This window comes from Parus major, chromosome 10 (genome assembly GCF_001522545.3).
Source record: "Parus major isolate Abel chromosome 10, Parus_major1.1, whole genome shotgun sequence".
NCBI lineage: Eukaryota > Metazoa > Chordata > Aves > Passeriformes > Paridae > Parus > Parus major.
Genome location: NC_031779.1, coordinates 1,620,099 through 1,625,932, shown reverse-complemented (window position 1 = coordinate 1,625,932; position 5,834 = coordinate 1,620,099). Strand labels below are relative to the sequence as shown.

The 5,834-nt window shown below is 49.8% G+C and overlaps 1 long non-coding RNA gene across 1 annotated transcript; it reads left to right on the top strand.

The window, feature by feature from the left end:
* The first annotated feature begins 3,700 nt into the window (after positions 1-3,700).
* Positions 3,701-5,146, top strand: LOC107209079. Its single transcript, XR_001523418.2, has 2 exons — positions 3,701-3,851; positions 5,023-5,146. It is a non-coding gene; the product is annotated as an uncharacterized LOC107209079 (long non-coding RNA).
* The last annotated feature ends 688 nt before the right edge of the window (positions 5,147-5,834 follow it).

Below are 5,834 nucleotides of genomic sequence, written 5' to 3'. Positions count from 1 at the left end.
CCCAATTTTTTTCCGCTTCTTTCCCCAATTTTCCCTGCTTTTTTCCCACTTTTTTTTCCCAGTATTTTCCCTTTTTCTGCTTTTTTCCCCACTTTTTCCCCACTTTTTTCCCCCCACTTTTTTCCCTTTTTCCTGCTTTTTTTAGCTTTTTCTGCTTTTTTCCCCAATTTTTCCCACTTTTTTTTCTTTTTCCCCATTTTTATTACATTTTTCCTGCTTTTTCCCACTTTTTTCCCCGCTTTTTCCCACTTTTTTCCTGCTTTTTCCCACTTTTTTCCCCACTTTTCCTGTGCATTTTTGGTGGTGAAGGTCAGGAAAAAACCTGGGATTTGACATTTTCCAAATTTCCCATGGAATCTTCTGGGATTTGTCCACTTGGGGTTGGGATTTTCCTCCTTTCCCATGGAGTTTTCTGGAATCTGGGGTGGAACTTGGGATTTTCCATGGAATTTGGCCATTTGGGGTTGTTCTTTCCGTCATTTCCCACGGAATTCCCCAGGATTTTCCCATTTTTTTTCCCTGCAGGTCCTGATGGCCGCAGAATCCCAGGAATGCCGCCCGTCCTTTTTCCCGGGAAGCTCCTGGGGTGGCTCCAACGTGTTCCCAAAATTCCCCCTTTTCCCAATAAAAAGCGGGGAAGCCACAAGGATTTTTCAGAATCTTTTTTAATCCCGAATTTTCCTGTTATTCCCGGTTTTTTTCCCCTGCTTCCCGAGGGAATCCAAGGCTGGAATAAAAGCAGGGACACCCCACTCCCTCCAGGGATCCATAAAATCCTCGTGATCCTCAAAATCCTTGGGAATTTTTGGGAATGTCCCCAGAGCAGGGAAAAGAAACAGCGCCAGGAATTTGGGGAGGGAAATCCCATTTTTTTTTTAGGGAATTCTTCTGTTTTCTTGCCTTTTCCAAACCCAGAGCGACCGGAAGTTGAGAATTTTTGGGAATTTTTGGGCTGGGAATGCGGTCAGTGGGAATGGAAAGAGGAGACTGGGGATGGGGATGGTGGGATTGGGATTGGGGACATTGGGAATGGGACACTGGGATTGGGAATGGGAAACTGCGACTGGGGACACTGGGAATGGGATTGGGGACATTGGGAATGGGACAATGGGAATGGGAAACTGGGAATGGGAAACTGGGACTGGGGACACTGGGATTGGATTGGGGATACTGGGAATGGGGACACTGGGAATGGGAACTGAAAACTGGGACTGGGGACATTGGGAATGGGGATGGTGGGATTGGGGACATTGGGAATGGGAATGGGGACACTGGGATTGCAGACATTGGGAATGGATTGGGGATATTGGGATTGGGATTGCAATCGGGGACATTGGGATGGGAATGGTGACACTGGGAATGGGATTGGGGACACAGAGAATGGGAATGTTGGGATTGGGGGAATGGGAATGGAGACATTGGGATTGGGGACACTGGGAATAGGGACACTGGGAATAGGGACATTGGGATTGGGATTGGGGACATTGGGATTGGGGATGTTGGGTTTGGGGACATTGGGATTGGGGATGATGGGATTGGGGACATTGGGAATGGATTGGGGATATTGGGAATGGGATTGCGATCGGGGACACTGGGAATGGGAATGGTGACATTGAGAATGGGATTGGGGACATTGGGATTGGGGATGTTGGGATTGGGGACACCGGTAATGGGAATGGTGACACTGGGAATGGGATTGGGGACACTGGGAATGGGGACATTGGGATTGGGGACGTTGGGATTGGGGACACTGGGAATGGGAATGGTGACATTGAGAATGGGATTGGGGGCACAGGGAATGGGAAACTGGGACTGGGGACACTGGGAATGGGGATGATGGGATTGAGGACACTGGGGACATTGGGAATGGGGACACTGGGAATGGGAAACTGGGATGGAATGGGGACATCAGGAATGGGACACTGGGATCGAGGACACTGGGGTCGGGGACACTGGGAATGGGGACACCAGGACAGGATTTGTCACCTTCCCTGCCCCGTTCCTGGGATTCCTACCCGGAGCCACCCCTCGGACACTGTCAGTCCTTGTGGGATTTCTTGGGAATTCCAGGATTTGCTAGGAATTCCATCGGTCCTTGCAGGATTTACTGGGAATTCTGGCATTTACTGGGAATTGCCTTGGTCCTTGCAGGATTTACTGGGAATTCTGTCAGTCCCTGTGGGATTTACTGGGAATTCTGGGATTTACTGGGAATTTGTTGGTCCTTGTGGGATTTGTTGGGAGTTCTGGGATTTGTTCAGAATTCCAGGATTTCCCGGAATTCTGGGATTTACTGGGAATTGCGGCGCCTCAGGCCGATGGCCAGCACGGCTCCGGCCACCACCACTGTGGCCACAGCTGCGGCCAGCGCCGTCCCCAGGGCCAGCGGGGTCACCGCGCCTGCAAAGGGACACAGAGGGGACATCACTGGGGACATCATTGGGAACATCATTGGGGACATCACTGGGGACATCATTGGGGACATCATTGGGGACATCATCGGGGACATCACTGGGGACATCATTGGGGACATCATTGGGGACATCATTGGGGACATCACTGGGGACATCATCAGGGACATCATTGGGGACATCACTGGGGACATCATCGGGGACATCACTGGGGACGTCATTGGGGACATCACTGGGGACATCACTGGGGACATCATCGGGGACATCATTGGGGACATCATTGGGGACATCACTGGGGACGTCATTGGGGACGTCATTGGGGACATCACTGGGGACATCACTGGGGACATCATTGGGGACATCATTGGGGACATCATTGGGGACATCACTGGGGACATCACTGGGGACGCAATTGGGGACGTCATTGGGGACATCATTGGGGACATCATCAGGGACATCATCGGGGACATCACTGGGGACCTCCACCGGCTGTCACTGCTGTCACTGATTGTCACCAGTTGTCATTGATTGTCACCGATTGTCACCAACTGTCACTGCAGCCATCGATTGTCACTGTCGCTGTCACCGATTGTCACTGTGGTCACCGATTGTCAGCAATTGTCATCGATTGTCTCCAATTATCACCAATTGTCACCAACTGTCACTGATTGTCACCAATTGTCACTGACTGTCACCACATCACCGCCTGTCCCCGATTGTCCCCAGTTGTCCCCGATTGTCACCCGTGGGGACTCACCCTGGTGGCTCTGCGGGCGCTGGCCCCGCTGCTCACTGGAGAGCAGCACCGGCCCAAGGACAACGTCGGCCTCGGAGGTGGCAGCTGGGGACAGAGGGGACGGTGAGGGACATTGGGGACAGTGAGGGGACAGAGGGGAGAGTGGGGACAGTGAAGAGGGATCACCCCATCCCCACTGTCACCTCTGTCCCCAGTGTCCCCAATGTCCCCTTGTCCCCAGTGTCTCTGCTGTCTCCATGTCCTCTCTGTCCCTGCTGTCCCCAAGTCCCCATCCCCCTATCCCCTGTCCCTGTCCCCTGTCCCTGTCCCCATGTCACCTGTCCCTTATCCCTGTCCCCTGTCNTTTCCCCCTTCCCTTTTCCTTATTTCGGGATATTTTTTCATTCCCTAATTTTCCCTTCTGCTTTTTGGAATTTTTATTTCCCTCCCAGGATTTATTTTCCCCCCTTTGGGATTTCCTTCCCTCCCCCATTTCCCGGATGTTTCCTCCCTTTTCCCGCCCGCATTCCCACTCAATTTTCCACGGGTTTTTTCCCATTTTTTCCCCACTTTTTCCCGCATTCCCAGGTCCAGGTCAATCCCAAATATTTGGTGCTGGAGTCAGATTTCACCAACAACGTCGTGCGCTGCCACATCCACTACACCGGCCGCTTCGTCTCCGCCTCCAACTGCCGCATTTCCCAGTACGGAATTCCCATTCCCAAAAAAACCCCAACACAAATTCCAAATCAAATTATTTCAGCTCCTTTCCCGCTTTTTTTTTTTTTTCTGGAATTTTCCCCCCTTTTTTTCCTCCTTTTTTGGGGTTTTTTTCCCCCTTTTTTTCCTGTTTTTTCCCGCTTTTTTCCCCGCTTTCTTCTGGCATTTTTCCCACTTTTCCCTCTGATTTTTTCCCCACATTTTTTCCACTTTCTCTCCTGCTTTTTCCCGCTTTTTCCCTCTTTTTTCCCCATTTTTCCCCTGCTTCTTTCCCCAATTTTCCCAGTTTTTTTCCTGCTTTTTCCCCAGGTTTTTCCCAGTATTTTTCCCTTCCCCCCCCACTTTTTTCCCACTTTCCCCTCCTTTTTCCCCACTTTTTTATCCCTTTTTTCCCCCTTTTCCCCCCACTTTTTTCCCCACTTTTCCCCACTTTTTCCCCTACTTTTCCCCTGGCTTTTCCCCCCACTTTTCCCTGATTTTTCCTGCATCTTTCCCACTTTTTTTTCCCACTTTTTAGGTTTTTCCAACTTTTTTCACCTTTTCCCCTCTGTTTCCCTCTTTTTCCCCCACTTTTTTCGCTTTTTCCCTGCTTTTTTCCCCATTTTTTTCAATTCTCTCCCCTTTTTTTTCCCCAATTTTTTTCCGCTTCTTTCCCCAATTTTCCCTGCTTTTTTCCCACTTTTTTTTCCCAGTATTTTCCCTTTTTCTGCTTTTTTCCCCACTTTTTCCCCACTTTTTTCCCCCCACTTTTTTCCCTTTTTCCTGCTTTTTTTAGCTTTTTCTGCTTTTTTCCCCAATTTTTCCCACTTTTTTTTCTTTTTCCCCATTTTTATTACATTTTTCCTGCTTTTTCCCACTTTTTTCCCCGCTTTTTCCCACTTTTTTCCTGCTTTTTCCCACTTTTTTCCCCACTTTTCCTGTGCATTTTTGGTGGTGAAGGTCAGGAAAAAACCTGGGATTTGACATTTTCCAAATTTCCCATGGAATCTTCTGGGATTTGTCCACTTGGGGTTGGGATTTTCCTCCTTTCCCATGGAGTTTTCTGGAATCTGGGGTGGAACTTGGGATTTTCCATGGAATTTGGCCATTTGGGGTTGTTCTTTCCGTCATTTCCCACGGAATTCCCCAGGATTTTCCCATTTTTTTTCCCTGCAGGTCCTGATGGCCGCAGAATCCCAGGAATGCCGCCCGTCCTTTTTCCCGGGAAGCTCCTGGGGTGGCTCCAACGTGTTCCCAAAATTCCCCCTTTTCCCAATAAAAAGCGGGGAAGCCACAAGGATTTTTCAGAATCTTTTTTAATCCCGAATTTTCCTGTTATTCCCGGTTTTTTTCCCCTGCTTCCCGAGGGAATCCAAGGCTGGAATAAAAGCAGGGACACCCCACTCCCTCCAGGGATCCATAAAATCCTCGTGATCCTCAAAATCCTTGGGAATTTTTGGGAATGTCCCCAGAGCAGGGAAAAGAAACAGCGCCAGGAATTTGGGGAGGGAAATCCCATTTTTTTTTTAGGGAATTCTTCTGTTTTCTTGCCTTTTCCAAACCCAGAGCGACCGGAAGTTGAGAATTTTTGGGAATTTTTGGGCTGGGAATGCGGTCAGTGGGAATGGAAAGAGGAGACTGGGGATGGGGATGGTGGGATTGGGATTGGGGACATTGGGAATGGGACACTGGGATTGGGAATGGGAAACTGCGACTGGGGACACTGGGAATGGGATTGGGGACATTGGGAATGGGACAATGGGAATGGGAAACTGGGAATGGGAAACTGGGACTGGGGACACTGGGATTGGATTGGGGATACTGGGAATGGGGACACTGGGAATGGGAACTGAAAACTGGGACTGGGGACATTGGGAATGGGGATGGTGGGATTGGGGACATTGGGAATGGGAATGGGGACACTGGGATTGCAGACATTGGGAATGGATTGGGGATATTGGGATTGGGATTGCAATCGGGGACATTGG